General features: G+C 40.6%; 1 long non-coding RNA gene across 1 annotated transcript in view; it reads left to right on the top strand.

The window, feature by feature from the left end:
- Positions 1 to 27,167, top strand: part of LOC125989042 (uncharacterized) — a 45,773-nt gene that overhangs the window by 7,780 nt on the left and 10,826 nt on the right. The window contains exon 2 of the long non-coding RNA XR_007488588.2: positions 21,498 to 21,662. This is a non-coding gene — a long non-coding RNA (uncharacterized lncRNA). The remainder of the gene's footprint in view (positions 1 to 21,497; positions 21,663 to 27,167) is intronic.

Here is a 27,167-nt window from a genome sequence, read left to right on the forward strand (position 1 = left end):
TCTGACTTCCGCTCTTGTTGGTCTATTTCTCCCTTTCCATCGTCTTATTTTTCACTGCCCTCGGTGTAGGGTACTTTGAACTACTCAACGATGTTGGAACAGTTTGCAGAAAGACTTCATTAGTACCTTGTAACTTCCCACCATTGGTTCATATAGTCATCTTGAATTGGAGAGTTTCCAAAATCAAAAGTTCTTGTAGTTGTACAATTGAATGTTTTTTTGTTAATATTGTGCCATATACACAACAGTTCTCTACAGCTCTCAGTAAAACAATTCAGTCCTCATCAGTTGCTACATCCTTATTTTGTCCATCTGCTGCGTTCATTCCCTTTCTGTTCTGTGCAAAAATCACCATCTCTTTCAATGTTTATGTCTCATTTCATTTGTCCTCACTCCATATTCCCATAATTCCGGTTCCATCACCTTCATGCCTTTCACTTGCATTGCTTGTCTGATTAGCATCACATTTGCCATCAGTCTTTCCTATACTGTATGTTCACACTGCACCTCCTTTAAATCTTCAATCAAAATGCTGGATGAATACAACATCTACATATTCCTTGCGCATATTGACTGCTGATGTGTCATATCAGTCTGATCAACTTTGAGATGAGCATTGACTGTCATAGTTCAGCCTCTTAGTTTATTCCCTTATGCGCCAAAGTGCATCACAGCACCACAGGAAGTTCAAGATAGAAGCAAGTGCAGCATGCTAATAATAGTCTTTACATTTGAATCATAAATTTGCCTGGGCTTATGCGTCCTCCCAGCCTGCTAAAATGTTCTTTTATAGAACGAGGATTGTGTTTTCAGGGTGACTTTGACTCCACTGTGTTGGTTTGTTTGCTTTTTGTTTGTAGCTTCATGGTTTACATTTTAACCCTCAGGCGGGCTTGTACTGTATGTAAACGGGTTTATATGAGCATTGCACCAAGGTCCAGTTTGTCGTATTGTTTTAGAGTAGTGCAGTGAGAGCACATAAGGGTACAGAAATATGTATATAGTGCAAAAAACACATAGGTACCTGTGGATACTATTAGGCTGCAGTCTTGTTGACACATGTACAGTCTATATAACGTGTGCACCAATGGTTTCATCTGTGATCTGACTGCATGAGAGCGCTCTCTAACGGCAGAGGGAACATGTTGGGACACAGCCTCGAGTGAGCAGTTTTACAGTTCGGCTGATGCTGCGGCTCTGAGCTAAAGGATTTGCTGTGTGAAAGCACCTCTTTTGTGCTCCGCTAGTGTGACATTATCCAACTGGAATGTGCCACTCGCCAAGGCAGCCCAGAGGCATGGTTGCTTGTCTTGCTGTCTATGTGGCGTTATTGCAGAGCGATAAGGACCAAAAGGGCATTCACAATTTGGAAGGAGAAACAAATAATTTAGCATCGCTTAGCTGGAAAGATGGTGTTCAAATCAAGTGTTAAAGAATACATTAAAATCCCTGGTGCGTTTGATTATCTGTTTCTTCATAGCCAAGCAAAGGAGCAAAAGCTCTGAACAGGATTTGAGCTGGTCCGATAATCCGCAGGGCTCTTCAGGTGGCTTGTCCCCATGGAAGCTGTGTGTGTGCGTGTGTGCGTGCGTGCGCGCGCGTGTGTGTGTGTGTGTAAAATTTGGGGCTCACTGGATTTCAATAGAAAGGGATTTAGTGGACACAACCGGAAGGCAAATCCTCAGACGCAAGAAAACAGTAAAGGTCTGTTTGCGTGAGCAACTTTTAATAATGATCCTCCAGCTGAGTGACGGTATCTATAAATGGATTTCCGTTAAGACAGAACACAGTGGTGGCAAGAGATACAAATTCCTCGACATACAAGTTTGAAATTACATTAGATTTAAATAGCGCTTTTCACTCAAAGATGCTTTAAATTCACAACGACTGATTGTAACGAGCCTTAGCCCAGCAGCATCCACCGAGTGAGTAAGGAAGAAACCATTAATTTGGATACAAATCTGTATAAAGGACTTGTAGTTTGCTTTGAATGAAGGGTCAGAGGTTTCGGGGCGCTGAGCTTGGTCACGAGTCTTCAATTTGCTTGTTAGAAGCACCTTGGCTTTAATATTAACACATGCACAAGAGAAAACAACTATCTTAATTCTCCCATTCCAAGACAAACAGCGTCGTGCTGCTAAAATGCTTCCTTGCTAAATTTAATAAAAAGTCAACCAACTGGTGGGATTGGACGGAACAAACCATTTTTGATACACCCAGGAGAGTTGGCTTGTTGTAATTTTTTTGTGTGAATATTACATTCTAACAAACTATACTGTAAGAACTGTACACATTTAAAAAGGACATCATGTGTCATGGTTTGCTCACAGGTGCTGAAGTGGTTCACATGTCTGACTGCTTTAAGGTGCTTGCTTTTGCATTTATGCTTTTAGTGCTGCTTTAATGACTTTAATCTGAGCGTGCATGAGTGTATATATGGCCTTTGTCTGAAGTTGGCTGTGACTCTCCATCATGACTCACCAGGATGTGAGGTGTCTATACATCATCCTCCCTGAACTAGGAACTTGGTTGCTAAGTCACAAAGAAGCAGGAACACAATGTTTTTCTGGCAGGTAGCTGGCGCTGTGCTATTAGAGTTAGTTAACGCATATATATATATATATATATATATATATATATATATATATATATATATATATATATATATAAAAATTCAAAGATGTGTAGGAGCGTGTGCCTGCATGTGTGTGCATTGAGCAAAGTCTTGGTGGATGTTCCTTGAGCCCAGCCGCTGTGTGGGTTTACGGACACAGAAATGTAGGTGTAAAGGTGCTTTAAAAAAAGAGAGGCTCAAAGGGGGAAAAAAGTGTGCCCCAGGAATTTACAAATGAAAAGAGAATGTTTTTCTCTTAATGCGATTAAATTATTCCATTTCACTGGTTCCGCAGCCGCAAGTTTGAGCTCCTTTAGAGCACACAGTGGTGGGTGAGGGGGGGGGGGGGGGGGGAGTGTATTGTAAGTGGGTGGATGTAATGGCAAGAGAGAGAAAGAGTGCACAGAATACAATTGGAATAAATGTATGCTTAATAATAAACTGCCACTTTTTCATCAGATAAGTGCCTCAGATAGCATAAAATTCATGTTCAAATTACAGTGCCTTATCTTTAGTATCAATGCTCATAGTTGGATGTAACTGTTTAGAGGGTCCATCACTTTAAATCAATCTTTTCAGCTTTTAGTCATGTTAAAATGCTAATTGCGCACCTAAAATGGTGTTTTCCTCAATCCCAACCATCTCTGAGCATTTCCTGCTCATTCCTAATCTCCGAGGACCAGTCGAGATAAGGAGGTCTTCACTTTGACATCACAAAGAATAATCATTCAGATCAGCATATTCTCAGCTATGCAAAATTGTCTTTACTTTTCATCCATCCATCCATTTTCTGAACCGCTTAGTCCCCACGAGGGTCGCGGGCGTGCTGGAGCCTATCCCAGCCGTCATCGGGCAGTAGGCGGGGGACACCCTGAATTGGTTGCCAGCCAATCGCAGGGCACACAGAGACAGACAACCAATCGCACTCACACTCACACCTAGGGACAATTTGGAGTCTTCAATCGGCCTACCAAGCATGTTTTTGGAATGTGGGAGGAAACCAGAGTGCCCGGAGAAAACCCACGCGGGCCCGGGGAGAACATGCAAACTCCACACAGGGAGGGCCGGAGGTGGAATCGAACCCGCACCCTCCTAACTGTGAGGCGGACGTGATACCCAGTGCCCCACCGAGCCGCCCCTCTTTACTTTTCAGTCTTTCTGAAAAAGAAAAACCTCCAGTGATCGGTAAAAGTCATCCATCCATCCATCCATCCATCCATCCATCCATCCATCCATCCATCCATCCATCCATCCATCCATCCATCCATCCATCCATCCATCCATCCATCCATCCATCCATCCATCCATCCATCCATCCATCCATCCATCTTCCGCTTATCCAGGGTCGGGTCGCGGAGTCATTTGAAACTGAAAATAATAACAAATGAATACTGAAAATTAACTTTTTCTTTAAATGGATCCCCCGGGATGAGCTGGATGAAGTGGCTGGGGAGAGGGAAGTCTGGGAGTCCCTCCTAAAGCTGCTGCCCCCGCGACCCGACCCCTGATAAGCGGAAGAGGATGGATGGATGGATGGATGGATGGATGGATGGATGGATGGATGGATGGATGGATGGATGGATGGATGGATGGATGGATGGATGGATGGATGGATGGATGGATGGATGGATGGATGGATGGATGGATGGATGGATGGATGGATGGATGGAAGGCTACTATAATCTTGTGTGAAAAATGCACACCTTTAGATGTACTTCAATCTTTCATATGCTTGAGTAACTGAACATTTCTGCTCATTTTGTGTCTGGTGCGTTAACAAAATTGGGTTTGTAGTTCTGCAAATCTTTCCGGAACAGTTCTTCCATGGCCCATGCCATGGAGAAAGCAACTAAAAGGAGGGAGGCGTTAATAACTCACTGAGGAACAAAATCAGCCAGTCATCCCTTAATCCATCTTTAATGATTGCCGAGCACGTTTTTGCTTGTAAGAAATGAATCTGCCACAGGTTTTTAGCATCGGTGCCATCTTTCTTTATTAAATGAACCATTTCACCCTCCCTGCATGAATGACTCTTGCAGCGCGTTTCCAGCGGTGTAGACGCAGGAGTTCCAGCTCAATGTGTTGCTGAGCAGAACATGGGTCTCCAGTCCCAACCTTATTAAAATCCACTTTTGGTGGTCAGCAGAAAAAGCTAAGCAGCACTCTGCTTGTAAAAGCGACCGAAACGGTCCACCTTAGCTTTTGTGACCTTCGCAGTTTTGGCCCATGAGCCCATGTCTACTTGTAGATCAAAGCCATTTATCAGTCCATTATTTTTGCAGTGTTTAATGGCCAAAATGGGTTCTGAGAAATATCACACATTTTTAAGTGATAAGTGACCATTTTTATGTGTAGATATATAAACAAAATAACTTCACTTTATCTCAAAGCAATTGTTTCAATTAAGAAGTTCATATTAAAAGTAGTTTTAGCTTCAACTGAAAATATTTTTTGTAAAGAAAAAAAATAAAATAAAGAAAAAGCACACCTATCTAATTATTGATTGGCCAATTGTTTTATGTGTCCTTACGTTAACATCAACATTGCATCTTATTAAATTGGTGGGAAAAAATGGATCAACGCCATTGGACCTTTTTCTTCATCTGTGAGGAGCAGTTTCTGGGACTTGCAATTAGATGTGCTTGTCTTGTGCAGTTTTAATCATGCATTTCTTAAATTTCGAGGATGGCAGTCATTCCTATATTGTGAAGTTTTCCGAATGCCATCTAAATTCATTTAGAAAATATGTCACACTTAAGATGTGAAATTAACTTGGTAGCAGAAAAAATCGTTTATTGGAGCTTGTCTTTCAGCATTGAATGCATAATTTCAAAACCTGGCAAAATTGTGAGCCGGAAGGAGAGCCACCTTCTTCATTCGTCGCATTGCCTTCTCATGTCATTCCTCCCTTATTGGTGAGTGTTTTTGTTTTCTTTGTGTTAATTTGATTCTTTAAATTCTGATTTGTTTGACTTGGTTAATTTCGTTTTTTCATTCATTGCTGTTGCCTTGTTGTTTTGGAAAATAAATTTATTTTGAGATTATTCCTGCTCCTTGGGCCTGTCTCTCTGTTCCCCAGCACTTAATCGGGTCGTCCACAGTATACCAAGCTAACAATGAACCATGAGAAAACATCTGCAAATAATCATGGGCAAGCAAAAATGATGTTTCTTAGAGTAATACTTTGTTTCTATACTCATTAGTAATGCGGATCATATGACAGTTGACTTTTTTAAGAAGTTGAACCTGAGTGTGATGCAGATCCACACACACCAAGGGACAGATTTTACAGTCGTAAACGTCTCGAGTGTGTGATTGTCGAAAATTTCCTTGTTGGCAGTGAAGCTACTGTGAGTAACTTCCATCTTGTAGGAGAAGCAGCAAATGTTGTTCGCGACTTTGGCAGCTTTCTAAAGATTTGATGCTCTTTACAGCTCGGCACAGAGTGCCCAGTCCTCACTCTGAGTCGCAATCCTCTAATTACAAACAGTCTAGTTTGGAGCCAGCATGCTCTGGCACTCTTCATGCTAATCAGTGTAAGCGCCCACACTTTGGCCTTTGTAGCGTCGCACAGCTGCTACTAAGTATTAGCTACAAAGTCCTGCTCTTTGGATGTTGTTCAGAAACTTGAGTCTCTGTGAGGAGAAAAACGCATCTTTGCTGCCAGCCATGTATGAATGCTGTTGCGAAGTTAGTGCGTCTGCTCCTTCGTGTTCGCATCTCTGCAACAGTTAAAACAACTGCACACAAAGCACAGATTCGCCTCTTGAAGCCGCGAGAAGGGAGAGAAATAAAATTAGCAATCATCATTTTTAAACATCAATAGGCCACTGAACCTTAGTTAGTGGCTATATGAAATACAAACACATTGACGGTTCTACAGTTTTTCACATTCAACAATATAAGCAACATATCAACACTATACACTTATTTACAAGTCGTTCCAAATATGCGTAGTGCATGAGCGGAAATGTGAATTCACATGACTTTAATCCCACTAGACACAAAGCATGAAGTGGATGTTTGTGGTGATAGTAATAACTGCTTTGCAGTTGAGACATGCGTCAATGACATGTTGTCAAATGATGAAACTGAGGAGCAATCATCTCATTTGCCAAAACATTTCTACCTCCTTCTGACTAGCTCCCCTGTCAATCTCCTTGATCTTCAATAGAACTTCTGGTGAGAGGCGCTAGCATGTAAACAGAGGAGCCTAAATCCTGTAAATTACAATTCATGAGATGAGCCCTTCAAGTCTTCAATGAACCCACAATGCAGGTTATTGGAATCATGAGGAAGCAGGACAACCCAGAGAAAACCAACACAAGCACAGTGAGAACATACAAACTCCACATAGGAAGCCTGGAATTAAAGCCCAAATCTCAGAACTCTGAGGCAGATATAACCAGTCGATCGTTGCGTCACCCGTGATGATGCACGCTCTTTATAATCTTACTTTGTCAACCAACAATAGCCTTCATGTACTTCTGGCCAAAGTGGTACCCTCACATCCAAAGCAAACACTTCTTCAAACCATTGTGATGCGGACATTTCTTTTCTGAATGGGAAAATCAAAAGTTAAAAAAGAAACAAATTGTCCTCGCTGCATAATGCATTCTCGCAGTCAAGGATGTGCATGCACATTTTTTACACTGCACTTGCATCTTTGAGTGATTAATGGCACTCAGATGCATAACACACGTCTCATTACCTCGTGAAGATCAAACACAATCGGCTTTTACTGTCAGCCGAAGAACATTTTAGACAGCACAAAATCAAATGTCGCCTTTTCAAACAGCCCCACGGTGCCAATATTTCGTTTCTTTTTGTGCGGCCCACCAAGGAAGGTTTTTTCCCTTGCCTGCTGTTTTGCATGCATTAGAGTGTTGCAAGCAACCACTGAGCCAATAAGCCAGCAAGCCAGCGACTTTGCTCGCCTTCTCTTTTCTCTCCAACCGACAGACAGTGGAAGAGTTCACTGGCTTCCGCAGTCTTATGGTTTATGCTTTGCTCTCCAAGGCTGAAATGAACAGGAATGTTGTTTACCTCCAGCACAGCGGGCCATCGCAGAGAGTAACAGATAAAAAAAGACACAATCTCCACTATGGGATTCAGGTAATTTTCTTCAAGGGTTAGATGCGGTGAAATAAAATCTCATTGCACATTTGGATGAAAATTTCTTTATTTCACACAGACAAAATAAAACCTGACCAAGTGTGACAGCAACAAAATAGATTCCGATATAATTCAGGGCACGCTGTGTAGGTGTAGGTCTTGCAGCAAATATGAGGTTTAAATAAAGTGCAGCCGGTTAATAAACCAACACTGCCTTGTGAAATTAGCCAACACATCATTGGGTTATTAAATTTGTTTTATGGAATGTCTTGTAATCTTCGTTTTGCTGTAAATATGGCACAGTAACTGGAAAGTGAACATTAAGACAGTACAATGAAGTTGATGATCACCCAACTGTGACAGTGATAGATTTTTGTGTTACTGTTCAGCCAAAGAAGGTGGGGAGTGTGACATTTTGACTCAAGTTTATTTCTCTTGTAGTTCACAGAATGGTAGCATCCATACCATAGATGTCAAACTCAAGGCCCGGGGGCCCAGATACAGCCCGCCACATCCTTTTATGTGGCCCGCGAAGACAAATTTTGGATCAATTTCATGTATCAGTACTAAAATTACAAATTTATAAAATAGAGATAATTCCAGCATTCTTTTATTACCATTCATCTTTTTAAAATTAAACAGTTTTACTGGTCACTGATTTCAAAACTAGTTATTTGTCAGTTTGTTGTGTAGCCTATAATGTATGTATATAATGTAAGGCGTTGACAGTTATCATGGCACCCCGAAAGAAACTGTGACTACGATGCGGCCCGCAACTGAAACGAGTTTGATGCCCCTGATCTATACAGAATGTCACCATCTGAACCGCTTGTCATCATGAGGGTCACGGCCTGGGTATTCTGAAGCCTATCCCAGCTGACTTTGGGCGGTTGTTGGAGAGGTTTACACTTGCACACCTACACATAAACGCATGTCCTAAAAACATGAAAAAAATATGACGAGAAAACATCTGAAATTATGATGTGATGTTAGCAAAAGCCACTTTAAATGGTATCAGTTGTGGGCTGGTTCCTATTTAACATGAGTTTCATTGTGTGAAGTTAACTCTGAACAAAGCCACATCCCATCTCAGATATTTAGAAGAGGGTCTGTACAGTTGTGCAACCACATTACTTAATTGTGTTTCACCTCCCTAAAACATTTGCGTTTTTAGTTGCTTTGCACATGAACGAAACAGCTTTGAAATGATTCACCTTGGTGTCATTATTTTTATACCACAAAAACATTTCGTTGAAAGGGAGTTTTTAGATTTTTTATATCCGCTGTGAAGTACATATTGTGCCAGTCAGGTGGACTCCACTCACAAAAAAACTCTGTTGGATAAAGAATTTGAGGTAGTTAATTGGAGGAGTCTCAAGTGATTTTATACACCAAATGGGGCATTTTCAGAAAAACCGTTGATGTCTGTGTCGATGTATTTAATGCTTTTCACTGTCAGTTAGGCAGTCTGGTTTAGTGTATTCACAGAAGGGCCCCAACATACCTCTGAGAGCCCACTGGGTCTGAATAGTGACAAAGTTGAAGTGGGAGGTCTATTCACAATAGCATTCTCCTCTATTCATTCATAACATGCTTCAAGACTGAATAACATTGCCAAGGTCGAAGGTCATCTCTTGGACCGCAGAGTCAGTTGTTAAAAAAACTGCTGAAAAATACTTGACTCAATACTTGACAACTACTAATATAATGAGCAAAGTTAAAATACAGTATCGTAGTAGACCCAAGGGTTAATAAATACCTACTTGACAGAGATTTGAATCTTAAAAATTATAATTAATATGATTGTGAGCAACTAAAACTGTGCTTAAATTTAGGAACATAAAAAGCTTTACTTAAACAATAATTTCATTAATATTGAATTAATTTAATTGAATGCACAGTTTAACATTAAATATCTTAAATTAATTACATTACTATGGGAATCACTGTGGCACATTGTTTGTTTTTGACCGGCCATGTAAGATGTACAAGTTGGGGTGGGAGAACTTTACAGTGGTACATGTCATAAAGTGGGATCTATCTGTTATGTGAGAGAAATTTTGAGAACCAATCTCACAGTGTGACCTTAGTAAAGTTAAGCAGGATTGCATCCTAGTGGTTAAGAGGACGCACAAAGGCCAGAGCGAAAGGTAGACCTTTGGCTGTCTTATCCTGGCAGGTTATAGTTGTCAGTGACCTTTGTGAGCCTATCCAGCGCTTGGCTAAACGGACTCCCCCGATGCCAGATGATGTTTGTGAATTTATGACCTTACATAAAATATTTTCAATATCTGCTTTTGCCCCAAGACCACCATGTTAGTTTCGATGAGCTGATTTTTCATGTTGCAAAAAGAGTACAGGGTGAACATTTCTTAAAAAGAAATGTCCTTCTCTCCACTTGTCGGCTGACAGGTCATCATCCGGGTTATCAAGGACACTTCAGACAGGACGTGATCTCTTCAACTGCGTCATCCCGACCCTTCAATAATCAGTCACCACCTCTCCATAATTCGTCAAGATGTTACTGTTTGTGGCACTCTGGACTACAAAATCAGATTTTTGCCTGCGGGTGATGTGTTTGTATGCACACATCATCATGACTTTGACAAATCCAAGAGAAAACTAACCATGTGAAGTTTGGACAGATGGCCTGGCAAACCCAAAATAGTAACATGCAGGGATGTCAGGGCGCAGAGGTGGTGCTATGGGGTGGCCATCTAGGGCATGATACCTGTACTTGTGACTTGGATTGCTTGGATCCCTTGATACTTTTATACATTTATGACCCGAATGCACATTATAAAGTAATCTGCCTTCAGCAAAGAACATTTGCTGTATTTGTATTTGCTGTATAAATAAGATGAGATGAGCTTTATGAGTTCCACAAGAGAAATTGGAAAAAATGTAAGCAAAATATCAGAAATATCCCAGGATCCATGACTTGGGTTTGTGATTTGTGCCTAAATAACTGAAAACCGACAGTAAGTCACGGAAATGACTTTGAAGTGACAAGACCGACATTTTTCTTCGCAATTTGCACCAACAAGCCGCAAACCTTTTGAGAGCATGTGCTTTTATGACGCAAGCTTTTTTAGCGCATCACATCAGCACTGTTTGCAGACACAAAATCAAAGCATAGAAAGAAAACCCACCTCATAATCATAGTCCTAATCAATTCCAGTAAATCCAGTATATCTGATTTAAGTTTTTGATACCTTTTGGATCCACATTCAGAACAGTTGGAAAATTGCCTGAGAGGAAACCCCCAGATCCACCTTCAACATTCATTAAATCATCAAGTTAACCTTTTAAATACATGCTGTGTTGTGGCCCTTGCTGGGCAACAAAAAGGACTGTGTTACACTGCATATGGCATGGTCAGTTCAGGGTTAACACTAGCACATTTGGCTGTGTGAAACCTATTATAACATCAAAATGCAAATGTGATCATATTGGTGAGGTCCCAAGGTAACTCTGACATTAGCAAATCTGTGTGAATACTATATAATTAGCATATCGTCTTTTGGCTGCTTTGCTGAATTGGCTGCAGATTGGTGAGTGGGATAAGAGCACATTTATCATGCTGATTATTACTGCTGGGTGAATAATACAAATTGGATTTTTTTTGGGGGGGGGAACGAAATGGCTAAATGTCTATGTATGTGAGAGTTCAGTCTGATTCAGAATCCAAGGACTTTATATCAGATTGGGTCAACGAGAGTAGAACCAGTGGCAGACCCCCGTCCCTAAGCCTCAGATTTAAGGGAGCACATAAAATGCACGGGTTGGGGCAGGGAGGCAATTATTATGAACTCATACATTGACATTGACGAGAATAGATGTCAAACATCACTTATTACTCGAATGGTAATGAATGAGTTAATACGCTACTGCAGGGGTCTCCAAGACTCATTGAGAGCTGTTTTGTTTTTTGTTTCTCTCACACAGAGTGATCAGCTCATTAGCATGCTTTGCACAAACAAGCATGATAACGATCCTTACATAATATCACTGAATTTAAAATATGAAATACTTCTTAATGGATAAAGAAGTATGTAAATTTCATAGTGTAGAATGAATCTAGATGTCATCGTTGTTGTGTCAGTTATCTCTGAGTTAAATGTTGTGCCTGTCTATTTCCCCTACTTTATCAAAACATACTGGTAATCATTTTAGGATGTAACTCCATGAAGCAGCCACTGCACTCTGCGTCGTAACATAGCAAAAGTTTGCCAGTACTAGAGCGTGCATGAATAATAATAATAATAATAATAATAATAATAATAATATTAATAATGATTACGATAATAAAAATAACTTTAAAAATGAAAGGCATACTCTTCAAATGCACGCACGTTGACTCGGCAGAGAAGTCTCATGAATTCCAAGTCAAAGTCAAGTGTCGAGACACTCTTGTTGTCTAATAAGAGGTGCAGGTTGGTTCAGGTTCTTCATATCCATGTAAATGGCAGTTGAAATCTAAACGTAGTGGATTGATGTTGGGGGAGATGATGTGTGAATTTCTTGCTTCAAAGAGTGATTTTGTGCTCAGGTGAGCTTGTGCAGATACGCAGACCTGCCTGAATTTGTTCAACCGCAACATGTAAGAAAATGTGGATGATTTTCTGTAAAGAGATGGCAGCACCGCAGTGCTTGTTAGTTACTTAACTTACAGTCCATGCTGTGCTAAACACACACATACGCACGCACAAGCACACAACCGCTGCTTCAGTTGCGTTACGCTTGGCTTCGTGGCTCTTCTTCGCTTTACTGTATGAAATTATTTGGCTCAACAACACACACCAACACAAACAAAACAGCACACTCTCACAGACACCACATGATAACATATTATATTATATTTTATTTCAAGCCCTTGTAGGGTATAAAGACCAGTCAAGAGCCTACACACAAAACACACACACACGCGTGCACGCACATACACGCACACACACACACACACACACACACACACGCAAACGCACAGGCACACACACACGCACACACGCACGCACACACACACACACACACACTTCTTACCTCCTGAAGAGCAGATACTCAAGTACCTCTGTGTCTCCCGCAACAGGACTCATCTGTCACAACGCACACACATACAACATGGGGATGGAAAATAATGATCAAGATGTGTGCGTGCGTGTTCATGTGTATGTGTGCGTGTGTGTTCGTGTATGTGTGTGTTTGTGTGCGTGTGTGTGCGTGCGTGTTTGTGTGTGTGTGTGTGTGTGTGTGTGCATACACATGCAAACGACATGCACATTCCTTGAGCCGCTGACCCGGGCTCTGTGAGTTACTATGACAACCATTTCCTCACCATGGTTACAAGAGCCCCACTCCTACTTCTTGATCGTTTAACACAATCCCCCCCACACACTTTTTTTCCCTAGTCTATTTCCCCTCTGCCCACTTTAACTTAATTTACACAACTGAGACAAATGCACTGATGACATGTTATTGTGTTCCATGGGCAAAACTGAAAGTTTGTTGTAATTTTTTTACATGTAGACATCATCTTGATGTATTAGAAAATACCAAAGCCAGCAAGCTTTTAAAACACAAAACAAAAGGTAAAGCGGGAGTTTGTAGTTTTCAAGGTTACATTCAAATCTTAATGGCAGTATGAAAACTAACTTTACGCACATACATTTTTTATTGGTCAACTTTAATTAAACTTACACAATGTCTGATCGTACCTGGAAGTTCTAACAAATCATTAAAGTATGCTGGTCAACCCTAGATGTGTTTGGATTTTGGATCAAATGTTCCTTTTGGTAATAATTAAAATAGTAACCTGTTAAAACTTAAAGCGTAATCGTGTCTTAATTTTGGTCTTTTGTCTACTTTAGTTGATGTTTGTATTGGTAATGTCAAATATATGATCATATACTTTACCTTTGACACAATGGCGACCTACTTTCCAATTTTTTGGCTACTTTTCTGAGCCAAAAGTAAGACATCTTGTTTACCAGAACCCCCGCCTCCGCTGTACTCATTCATCGGTAGACTCGAGGTGCCCGCTCACAAATGAGGACAAAATTACACTTAAAAAAAGGCTCATTTGATGTGCCAAACAGTAATGACTTGTATTTGGGCACATTGCAAGGGGTACGTGGACACATTTTATCACTTATTTGATGCAACAAAATCAGAATAGCCGCATGTGAACTCAAGTACAATGACAGCCGCTCTGAGAAACTCAGCGGGTGTTTCGTCTGCAGGGGCAGCTCTTAGCTTAAAGTGAAGACACTGTTCTGCATGATATGTCTCCTTTCAATAGAACACATTCCCACTATTTCAGTCAATGTGAATGTGGAAGGTTGTCAGTCTCTGTTTGCACTCTGTGATTGACTGGCAACCAATCCAAATTCATAATGAACAAATCTACCCTTCATCCAAACTCAGCTTGGATGGGCTCCACCACCATCAAACGGTGCAGGATAGCTGGTTTGGCTTAAGAGGGGCTGATATATTGAAGTTATTAAACGTAAAACAGCAAGTAGCCTGAGTTTTGTCTGACTTTCTTCTGCAACTTTGTTGAGTTCAAACGTGTCCCTGCTAGTTCCCCGAATGCAGGTGACTGCAAAGTGTTTTAATCAGCAGGAGGACGTTGCTACTCTCAATTTACCTGGCTGATGAAATTTGCCTTTGGGAAAATGGATTCAAAGGTTTATTTTTCCTGACAGGCAATCAGTAACATTAATTTAGGTTGTTTTTGGGGAGCAGGCACATGCTGTAGTATTATTCGAAGTTCTGTACCTATGTTCAGTTGCAGCAAAAATTTCAACAGCAATGATAATGATAATAATGATGATGATGATGATGATAATAATACTAATAATAATCAAGACCCTTCTTCCCCAATTGGTCAGAGTCCTGCTGGTTTTGAACTTTCGTTTACGGATAATAGATGCCACTGTGCTCATTGGAACAAAGCAATATAATATATCTTCAAAGCAGCACATTTTTCCCCCTCTACCCTTGCCCAGGTTTGTGCCTTAAGACAATCCTGTCTTGGAGGACCACAGACAACTTTGACACACTCACCTGTGTGACGCTATATAGAATGGTGTATGCCCTTTCAACTGAATTGACCACAGAAGGACTTCAATTAAGTTGTACAAATCTCTCAAGGATGATCAGTGGAAATATGATGCGGCTGGGCTCAATTGTGAGCTCGGTTGCAAAAAATAGTATGAATACTTATGTTCTTGTGATTTCTTGGTTTTCTAAAAAAGTCAAATACATTTTTGACATTGTTATTATAGATGAGGGTTCTGTGATTGTGAGTGAAAATGAAATTATTCCATTTTGCGAGGACGCTGTAACATGACAGAATGGGGATTTTGCACTTTAGCACGTGCCTGGTTTTTGTCCAAGTACACCGGTTTTCTGACGCATTCCAAATGCATGCATGGTAGTGCAATTTCAGACTCTAAACTAGCAGAAAGAGCCAATGTTCTTTTTGTGTTGTTCGATTAGTTAGCGACCACTTCAGGGTGGATCCCAGCTCTTGGCATAAATTAGCTGTAGCGACTGTAGTCACTGTAGTGAGGAAAAGCAGTACGGCGAACGGATGGACGGAAATACTGCACATGCATTAAGAACACGTTAAGCATTCCAACTTTTGCCCGGAGTCACTTGGGTTAGGCTCCAGCTAACCAACTTTGTGGTGTGCTTCCATCTCTGCCTTGAGGTGTGATTTTATCTCGGTGTGACTGGACGGGATCCTCCAAGAGGTGGATTACAGACAGCAAGTCGACAATCATGTGAGCAAGCATGTGATCATACAGCTCACAACAGGCTTCTCAAACATAAAATGAATGGCGACTAAGAGATGTCTTTCATCAGCTGTCCTCTAAATTGAATTGTTGAGAAGAGTGATGAGCTATTCCTGTGTGTGTGTGTGTGCAGAGGAGGAGGACACCTTCTCTCCTCACCCGCTGTTCGCTGTGTTTTCAAAAAGTCAATTTTTCTGAAATGGAGAAAGGCAGGCTCATTTTAAGATTGATGGCCATGGATCTTTGAAATCTCATTAAAGATAGCGAATGGATTCTGGGGCCCCCAGGGGCACAAAAAATTGCTGTAGCTATAAAATAGTCCCCCCCCCCCCCCAACACACACACACACACCAAACATCCAAGTTAGAAAAAAGAACATCGGAATTGAGAAGTTTGTTTCTCACAGAAGCTCAGTGAAGAAGGCTACCCAAGCTCATACATGTTTATTGTTATTTTGAAAAATGAATGTTGCTGCCTTTTAGACAAATTTGTCATATTAAAATCACACATCTAAATCTTGTGAATACTATGATTTATGGTTGATACTTGACATGTCCCCATTACATATGTTCTGCAAATGGGCAATGTGTTGAAGTCCTTGATTTAGACGAGTGCCATGAACTCACTGTGCTCATGACTCCACAAACCACCATGTATGTTTTTTGACGCTATTTTTGTAGCTATAATGTTGCCCTGATGATGATGTGTGTATCCTTCAAGAAATAATTTTAATGGAAAAAATAAAATTTAGTCAAGTCTCTGGAGCAATTAAAAAGTTACAATTGTATAACATGTCCCCGTTAGCATTTTGCAATTGTTTTAAAGCTGACATGCATTGAAAAGTCTAAAACCTGTTCCACACTATGATAATAGTCGCGTCTTCTTGTTGTCATATGCAAAGTCATATAAAATTCTCGAAAGGTTAGTCTCTCCCTGCAGTAACCTCCGGGTGACTCTGGCGTCTCGCTGAGATTTAATTGCAATGAGCAGATCAAGTGAGGAAATAATAACGAGATCATCAGGCTTTCAACAAAAGATGCTTTGCCACATTGGCTCAAGAAATGACTTTGAACAAAGCTTGTTGTCTGAATGGATGTGAAATTAGATCTGTTTCAGCCCTATTGGACTTGATAGTAGAAGATGTCATGTTCTTGAGCTTTTGCGCCACTTAGATTGTCTCCTTGGATGTTTGTCCTTGAGAGTTAATGAGGAAATGCATGACATATACATGACAAATTTGTTTTGCCCTCTCTGCCTCGGTCCTTGCTTCTACTTCTTTCTTTGCATTTACCAAAACAATCATTTTTGTTTTGTTTGAAATCATTCATCAGGTGCATTTCTAGACCCCTTGGGGGCTCAAGGCAAGAGAGAACATGAAAGCCCGCCCTCTAAAGATTTAATATCATAGACAGACAATAGAGTTCATGTACAAGTCATTTTGTCGCACTATTTTTATTTTAGGTATATACACTGATTCTAAAACTATGGTACGCTGGCTCCTTCTGGTGGTAAGCAAATTAATCAGTGCCTTTGCCTTTCGGTTGTATTTAACTTTTCACATTTACATTTCATTTTCATGAGCAGTTTGTTTTGGAACATACTAGATTTAGATTTTTAGCCTGACATACATGTGCAATAGAGGTTGCATTTGAAATGAATCATTGTTAAAAAAAAAAATTAAATGTGACATTTATGTTACAAGTGTGCATTTTGTGACTTATATAGGTAATATGATTTTTAAAAATTAAAACATGTCTCATTTTTGATGCAGGCATGCCTACTATGCTACTATATTTTATTGACGGTCAATTTGATGGCACATTGGAGAGCAAATTTTTTTTCAGATGCCATTTGGTGTAAACATTTTAACAAACACTCCTGTATTAGAGTGAGTCCCCCCCCCCCGCCTTATAACAGGACATTTTTAATTTTGATAAAATCTACGCTGTCTTAGATAATTAGTACACCACACTGCAACCGCCTTAATCTTCCACTGCTGTTGTTGATGATGCCTGCGACCGTTTTTCTTTTCATGACATTCACTCCTTGTCTACCTTTGCCGTCCTCTGTGTTCATCTGTGCCATTTCGCTCCTCATCACCTCCTTTCTTCTCCTCCTGTCAGATGATCTCCAGGACCTGTTTGATCCTCAGACCCACTTCCCATTCGCACACTCATGTGGCAGCCCTTTTTTTGGTCCTTTTCTTCTATCATCACCTTTCATGTCTTCCTCTTCCTCAGATTTTTCCCAGGATCTTTTCTTTCATTTCATTTTTTCCCTGACACATTTTGCCAACCTATTCAACTAACGTTTGAGTTACAATGATCTCCTCCCTGTCAACACAAATAAGCCCCGAGCAATTGAGAGTCAGGTTTTCATCATCATCATCATCATCATCATCATCATCATCATCATCATCATCATCATCATCATCATCATCATCATCATCATCACCACATCTTTATTATCATAAAAATATGTAATATAGTAACAATCAAATATGTATAAATTGTCCAGCAACAGTTGAAATAATTTTCTGAAATGTCATATAAATTACAACGCAGGTTGCACAAGCTTTTATTTTATAGTGCAAACTTAAAAAGCAAAACACAAAGTATCTCCAACACCTGATGTGCTAGAAAAAAGTAAAGACATTTTTTAATCAGCGTCAAATTATAATTAGCCATCTCTGATAAAAATTTGCTGTTGACCCATGTAATTCAAGTGGAAAGGTGTTTATACCTTGCATCTTGTGAAGAATCACGTCATGATTTTTTTTTTTTTTTGAAAGGCTCTTTTGTCTTTTTGCGTCTTTCTAAGATGAGAACACATACGCTTTATTTCCCCGTCTTGTTGAGTGTACAGTCATTAACTTACTAATCTGTCACTTCACACCTATCGGTTTGCTTTCATTCTTTTTGATCCTCTTCATTGTGTACAGGTACCCACTTTAGTCCGAGACACTCTCTCTCTCTCTCTCTCTCTCTCTCTCTCTCTCTCTCTCTCTCTCACTCTCATTCTCACTCACTCACTCACTCACTCACTCACTCACTCACTCACTCACTCACTCACTCACTCACTCACTCACTCACTCCTACTCGCTCATTCTTTCTCACTCTCACTCGCTCATTCTCTCTCTCTCTCTCTCTCTCTCTCTCTCTCTCTCTCTCTCTCTCTCTCTCTCTCTCTCTCTCGCTCTCTCTCTGTATCTCTATCTCTTTCTCTCTCACCTCTATCTGTCTTTATCTGTCTTTATCTCTATTTCTCTCACGTCACTCATTCACTCACTTACACATATGCACGCACACAGACATACATGCACACACAGACACACATACACACACACACACGCACACACACACACACACACACACACACACACAACTCCCCTCATTCATATTCCACCTGTGTCAGTCTCCTTGGGGTAGTCAGAATGAATCAAATCCACCTTCACATTCATCTTTTATTGGTCTTTTTACACAACTACTCGAGGTTATCTTTTCTTCCCTGACTTAATGCCACAATGAGATGTTCTTTTTGTTTACGCAGCCATACTTATTTTGGAGAACACCGGCAAAATAGTGTGCTCAAGCACAATCACTAGACAGGGGATGGCATTTCTACATGACATCAAATTGTATTAGGTGTCTGATGGCATTTCCCAAAGGCGTCTCTTTATAAGAAGATGCCACAGCAGACGAGGCCAAGGTGACATGTGAGAGATAGAGAACAAACAGAAGGAAATGCCGATCTATTTTGTGCAGAGGACAGTCAAGGATACTTGCAGTTTTAAAAGTAGCTGCTGTTTCATGATTTTCTTTTGCCATTAATACATACTATTGAGGACTATTTATTTTTAGCATTAATTATTTATTCGGTTTGTTTACATCATAGTTGTGGTTGTGCTCGAAAATCTTATACGATATACGTGCATATACGTGCCTCAAAATATGAGTGACCCAACCTTCGAAAGAGATTGACGAGAGAGCGCAAATTTGAGATAAACGTTGGATGACGGCAGTGTCAGGTAAAATTAGTAAATAGTCTTGAAAGACAGAGGCTTCACTCTTATTTCACGTTTATTTCAAGTTTATTGTCAATACTGACTGGGAGATACTTTTTAAACATACGGAAAACCAATACATCTATTCGTCAGAACTTGAGTTGTACTGTGCTTGTTTACGGACTAGGCGTGGGGCTACAGCAGTTACATTTTTTGTTGTTTTGTGGAAACCCTTATAATCACACCAATACATTGCCCTTTCATTTTATTAGTAGCTTTTTATTGATAGTTTTGAGTCAAGTAAAAATTGTTGCGAGCTTTTGCAGGCAACATTAAAGTCTTCTTGCGCAATTAATACAATATGAGTCAGTCATCTGCATCATGTGAAGTGATGACAAAATTCAAAAACATGAAGACCATTCTAAGTATGGTTCACTGGCTGTGATTCCAAGAAGGGTGACCACCACCTCACACATCAATCCATTTGTGGGTCTTGGTGGGGAATGGACACCAATAGGGGGTCTTGCACAGGGCGCCCTTCAAACAAGCACCACTACTTTCATCACAAGGAAAAGTATTATGCAATCTCGGGATTCTGGTGTGAAGTTTACAACCTGACACCTCTCCTGCCTTGCTGTGTTGAAAGCTATTATCATAGAAAAACTATTTTATATATCTCAACTGACATTGACATTGTCACACATTTAATTATGGGATTGTGAGACGATGTGTTAATGCACAATGTCTGTGTTAATGCACAGTGTATGTATCCTACTTATTAAATAGCATATTTACGATGTCAACAAAAGAAGATGCAAATTTTGTACTCTTTGTCTAGAAATATGTACCTTTGTGGTGAGGCTCATGGTCAGGTCAGGGATAGGCAACATACCTAAACCTGCTCAGGTTTATTTTGTTGCGATAACACTTTTCACCACTAAATGGTAGACACCCTTTAGAAGCACTTTCACCAGTTCATTCTCAGCAGACAAGAACAACAGACATGCTGTTAGTCATGATTGGTTTTGTGGCATGTTAGGATCATTAAAAGTAATGTAGACTCTTTCATCACAAACATGGAACAAACTGTGATTTTGCTGTTTTGCATTTGTGACGGTCATTATTTCATGTTAACGACAAGCAAACAAATTGAATGTGACAGTTAATTAAGACATATTTAATGAACTGCCGCTAACTTCAACACACCCATAGGTAACGATTAACAACCTAAAGACAGCAAGGTTTCAGCACTGCATGCCGCATTGCTCTTTGTGAACGGAAGACCTTCCAAAAACAAGAAGTGCCACAGCTTGCATTCACGTAGGCCTAGCACTTGTTTATATCCATCCATCCAGCCATCCATCCTCTATCCCACTTGTCCCCACGGGGGTCGCGGGCGTGCTCGAGCCTATCCTAGCAGTCATCGGGCAGGAGGCAGGGGACACTCTCAACTGGTTTCTAGCCAATCGCAAGGCACACAGAGACGGACAACCATTCGCACTCACACCTAGGGACAATTTGGAGTGCTCAATCTGCCTACCAAGCATGTTTTTAGGATGTGGGAGGAAACCAGAGTGCCCGGAGAAAACCCACGCAGGCCCGGGGAGAACATGCAAACTCCACACAGGGAGGGCCGGAGGTGTTGTTTATACCCATACATTGTAAATAAAAAGAGATCCCCATGCCAGTTTGGACCATTTATGTCATTTTCTAGACTAAAAAAGTACTTTGTTGTTGTTCATTTGTGAATAAAAATTTACTCGTATTAATTTGTGTACCGTGTACCGTTCAAAAGAATTTTTCATTTGAATGGTAAAAGTGCACTCGATAGTTCACGTTACAGCTGTTGTACAGTTTTTAAGTTTGGGGGGTTAGAAGTGTGTATGATCCAGTTCAAGTGAAAGAAGTTTTAAAATGAGTAAATGCAAATAGACTTGGCTATGACTCTCGCCCATTCTGTCTCTAACAGGCCGGTTTGTCTCCCGGTGAGAGCTGACCTTTCTCCTGAAGGAGAGCGGGAGACGGCCAGCAAACCAAGCGAGGGAACAATGTGTGGAAATGGGTCAATGACAACTTACTGGAACAGAAAGATGAGTCTGGAGGTGCATGTGAAGATGTGTCGTGTTTGCGGCAGGTGGGTCACTTGGAGCATGAGCGTGTCTATTGATTGCCTGATATTGGGCTCACTGATAATTGCAAGTGAGAAAAAAGAGTGTGTGTGCATATGTGTGTGTGCGTGCGTGCGTGTGTCTAAAACTGATGTTTATATAGATTTTTTTGCACCCCCCTGTCTTCTTGTGGTAACCATGACAATATCACTCCATGGGAGAGGCTGTACATTATGACATCAATGTTGCACACGCACACAATCACACACTCACAAACACACACACGCGCACGCACACACACACACACACACACACACACACACACACACACACACACACACACACACACATACACACATGCTGCATTCAGCCAACACACTCATACTCTTAGTGAATGCAGCTGGTAAACACACAAACACACAGTTGCTCCTGGTTACACAAACCTGTGCATTTACATGGAAATACTGACACAATGCCGAACAGCAGGTGTGTGGTCCTCCAAGTCTCAAGAGGACAAACATGACCAGCTCTTAGCCACACGCACACACAAGTGAATTGGGTAAAAAGCAGTGTCTGCGAAGATGATGCCAATTGCAGAGCAGAAAACCTATCATCTAATTATCAACATTTTTTTGCGCATTTATAAGATTGACAAAACATTGCCTGCACAGCAAGGTTTTATGATGGCAACAGTGTAACACAGCAACTGTTTATTTATATTTCCAATATTTCCAAGGGGAAAATCTAGTTCACCTAAGGTTTAGGAAAGCATCACACTTTGGTGTTAGCTACAGATGGTCACATGCAGTTAATTGAATTGCTCGTATTTATAAACGGTGTTAAATGGCTGGAAGATTGCAAAATCCATCAAGACACAGTGACACCTAGACAAAAAGTTAATTACGAACTGTAGAATCGGTTGTGGCTGATGTGGAAAAGCCAATGAAAGGAAAACAAAGCATGAACATCTCAGATTGATGATATCGAACAGAGGAGGAAAACTGCAAAGATTTTTTCCCCCCTCCTGTGATGACATTGAGTTAGTCGTGTTTCCAAATACGATCCATCACTACAATTTGGCGTATGTGCGACTGTGCGTGTAATACAATGAGAGCGTCCACGAGAACGTGAATAAGGCAAAGCAAGAGTGAATCATTCCCCGAACAGACCACCTTAGCAGCGTGATATCAGATGCATTATTTGATGATTGGATCGCTTGCTACAAAAGCTGATAGATCGCTGCCTGAAATTGATTTCTGTCTGGATGTGGCACACATATACACACACACAGAGACTGTGAGACAGACAGCCAGGAGAAACTAATTACTAGTTCACAGGCTGTCTGAAAAGCGAACCACAATGAAAACACCTGAAGGACTGTCAGGCTGGAAAGCAGAGACAAAATAAATTGGGAAATTAATGTTCCATTATTGGGCCCAGAGTGTGTGCGTGCTGAAATTTTCAGAGATGGATGATTTGATTGCCAGTGGGGGTCACGGGTCTGTCATTTCCAGGGGCAGTGAATATCGAGCAGTGTCAGAGGTTAACATCTGTGTAATAAAATACCAAATTATAACCCGCAACAAGCTCATTTAGGCTTTGCTCTTGTGTAGACTGTAATTTTGGCTCTCTAATTTGGAATGTGAAGGCTAAGAATTTATTCATTAGATGTAAATTGTGTGTAATGTATTAGAATCCCTGTATATGGTTTCATTTAGATTCTAACCACTTGATAACCCTCAACCTGTTGTATGACAATAAAAAGGTTGAACTATTTGCAAGGAACTTATAACCCAACGATTCCCAACCAAGGAGCCGTGTGAGACGGGTGTGTCATGAGACAGCATCAAGGGTGCCTTGGGAAATGATCCAATTTCGCTATCATTGTCTGGAAATGATGCAATTATGACAAATTATTTTTCTCCGAGTCATTGTTCATCTCCTATCCGTGCCAGCAATAGTGAATAATTAAATGCTCTTCCTCAGGATGCCTAATGCTGCATTGAACCTGTCGTCATTTATACAACAGCATAAGTCATAGCTTTCTATATCGCAGCTTTATTTTCATTTGAACAGGCTCAGATCACTGGAGTGTTTGCGAGTAAATTGAGCCGATAGCGTCTTTACTTATATTTATAATACACAGATGTCTGACGGGACTATTGAACCTCCTTGCCCCAGAGGAGCGCCGTGCCTATTTTTCAAGCAAATATTTACTGTAATTATGACTTAAATACTGTGTTAGTGTAGGTTACTGATAGACTTTGATGCGTTGAGTTATATCGTCACCAAAGGAGCATGATCAGTGCCAAGATAGTATTTATTTGCAGTTGTTATTGTGTTCATCCTCAATAAGGTTCTCATTTTGAAATGTGATATGCAGTTATTTACACATAGTTTTAAACGCTACTTTTTATTACTGTTATTCACATTTATAACAGTGAGTCACGAATCGGTCATAAAATGCGGCTCCCAAGGTGACCACAGTGCCCTCATTCAGCTTTGAGTAAAAGGCTTGAACTGAATTAAATTACACTTTGGGGGAAGCAAGTATTTTCCGTTGCAGTCTATTTGCATCGGTGGCAAATAGGGCAGACCATCTGCATAGTCTTGTGAAGTTGATACTTGAGCAGTTTCTGCCCAGGTCACTCACACCAAACTGCAGCAGGAATAGTCTCCACCCTCAAACAACCTTTCACAGGATCCACAGCTGGTCATATTTTTGGTCAGTGCATTCCAGAAAAGACTCCTTCTTCATTCTAATTTTTCGATTGTATTTTTCCCTGCTTGTGGAAAATTGGATGAACCCTCTGCCATATTTCTGCTTCTGCCATGTAAAGCAGTGACACAAGTGGTCCTGGCAATGTTGTATCTGATGCATGTGTGTGTGCGTGTTTCAGGTTAGGTTAGGGCGGGGTGGTGGGTGTTACCTCTCTGTCAGAACTCCTCTGTCACACTCGGTAATGATCAAAGCTCTCACGGGGACCCCCTACCATACACACTCACACAAGCAGCCAACCGGACAAGAATTGCTCAGCCATGCATCCCTCGCTCCACTCGGCTCATGCGGGATCTCTCTCACTCACTCTCACACAATACACGGTGCACATTACCCACCATTTATTTATCCCCATCCTTTAATATACTCCAAGTCAGGTGTGTCCAACTAAATCCAGTACATCAGAGTTGTAAACACTGTAGTATTTTGCTCTTGCTATTTATTTCAGAAAATGTTTTTGATCACGCAAGTATTTCCACATGCACGTCTAGAGAATGACATGAATTACAACACTGTGTATAGCAAATAAAATATTGAAGAAATACTAAAATACTTTTCTGGGAATGCAAACTTTCTGACTTTTAATTCTTTGGCCTTCTATCTTATTGGTGGCAAAGCTAGCAAACTGCTCCATGTGAGGTGTTGACTCAAATCAAATTTATCTAGCACCAGTTCTGTTCCATAGCTGAGGAGACACAGTAGTTTGTCTTCTTGAAGCAACACTTTAGTGTTTCCATCAATTGTTTTAAAAACGCCTTTCCTATCACATCAACTCCTCGTGCGTGCGTGTGCGCGCGCAAGCGTGCAAGCAATATCCGACGGAAATGTCCCACTAAGCATGTATCATGAGCGCAAAAAGTCTGTTCTTCTCAAGGGGATTTCCTAAAGTTTTTTTTTTTTTTTTTGTCAGTCATGCAGCAGCAACAGGTTGTAATATTTTTGGTCACATCTATGGAAGACTTTTATGGATGCCAGGAGTCCACAAAATGAATTTTTAATTATGATGCAATCTGTACTGGTTGGCAACACGTAGTAAGGTTAGAACCAATACAGATTGCACCAGTGTCCCCCCCCAGTTCAGTTTCACCCAAAGTATGAATAAGTTTAGGAACTTTTGTTCATTGATCTTGTTCTGGTATAACGTTGACAGTATGAGTGACACTTGATTTGTCTTTGTACAAGATTAGGCTTCAAGTCAGGTTTTGCTTGTTGAACTGATTGAAAATGAGGAGTTGATTGAATGTGGGGCAAAACAATTATCATGATATTATTACATCGGTATTGCTTGTGCTATAGCATTCATCTCGTCTTCTATTTAAAAGTAATTTTTTAAGTTTCTTTTCCTTTTTTTCAGACATTGTTTTCTCCAGTAAAGAGAGAATTATTTTACCTTGCTGACAGCTTTGACTGTCACTCCAGTCTTTGTTGGAGCTGTCACCACTTCCTTGTGTGAGTGCCTAAAAACAGCTGATCGGGTGGAGAAGCCTTCAAAATGAAGCTCCCACTCTTTAGAACTCATTTGTTTCTGATGTGATTACTTTTGCAGTTTCCCAGTTTCTGCAGATCTCTTCATGTCTATGTGAAAGCTGTTGTGACGGTCAGTCATGTTCCAAAAAAGACACCAAATTCTAAGCTGAATTTGATTAACACAGGACAAAATATTGCCCCAATCAATTCATACCTGCCTAGTGAGGATGTTGTGCTTTGGATGACTTCCATACAGTGGAAAAAGTTAGAAAAGCTCTATGCTGACGATGATGTTCTGGTCAATCAGCAGCAAGTGACTGTCTTCAGATGGGAGGCATAGCAAACAAGAGCTAAAATACACAGATAGGCGATAGTTGGCAGAGGATGATGTGAGGGGGCTCCATTTAATCATGTGAATACCAATTACATCAAACTCTGCTGCTGGACGCCTTCCGTCACAATGTTTACATTTTCCTATAGCTTCAACTGACACAATTGTAATCGCACTTACTTTTGATTCTACACGACCAACGCTGAGCTACTAAAGGTGCAGAGGTGCTCTATGTTTGAACCTCTTCATACTTATATGTCAGTTTCTTCACATTGTGATCGTCATATTGTCATCTTGTGCTTATAGCAATTCAGACACATGTTCAGGGCACCAGCTTTTGGCTTTATGGTCGTCATCATGGTTTTCCTCGTATCCATATCTTCTATGATGGTATCACAAAAAAAGTCGGATCAAAACACACATTTTGAGTTGATCCTTCGGATGCTCACTGAACTGAAATCCCAAAATGATAAACATCTCACGGAAACTCAAAGCTGTGTGACTTAAAAAGGATTTGACTTTGGACGGTTACGCTTTCTGTGCTGTTTCTCTGTCTTCTTCCCACTCCCCCCCCAACATCTGCCCTCGCCTCCTCTGTGCTTCAACTACCGCGTTTGGTTTGATTAATTTTTCACAGTTCTTGAATATTTTGCATCTCAGCATGAAACTAAGCCTTGAAACTGTCTTCAGAGGCAGATGCTTAATCATCGCTTTTCTAGAGGCATTAAAAGATTCATCATGTACCACAAAGTCTTTTCAGGTTTTCATGAAGTCGTGATATCCATGTATGAGCCAATGGCATTTCAATTGTTTTCATTACGGATAATTTGAGTCATTTATCCCTACGCTGTGTATGTGATTTGCCACTGATTCATGATACACGTCTCTGTAAAGGAGAGCATGCCTCGGCGCTCATCTCTTCTCCAACCGACATCCCCCCCTCCAAGATACAGT

Source organism: Syngnathus scovelli, chromosome 2 (genome assembly GCF_024217435.2).
Source record: "Syngnathus scovelli strain Florida chromosome 2, RoL_Ssco_1.2, whole genome shotgun sequence".
Taxonomy (NCBI): domain Eukaryota; kingdom Metazoa; phylum Chordata; class Actinopteri; order Syngnathiformes; family Syngnathidae; genus Syngnathus; species Syngnathus scovelli.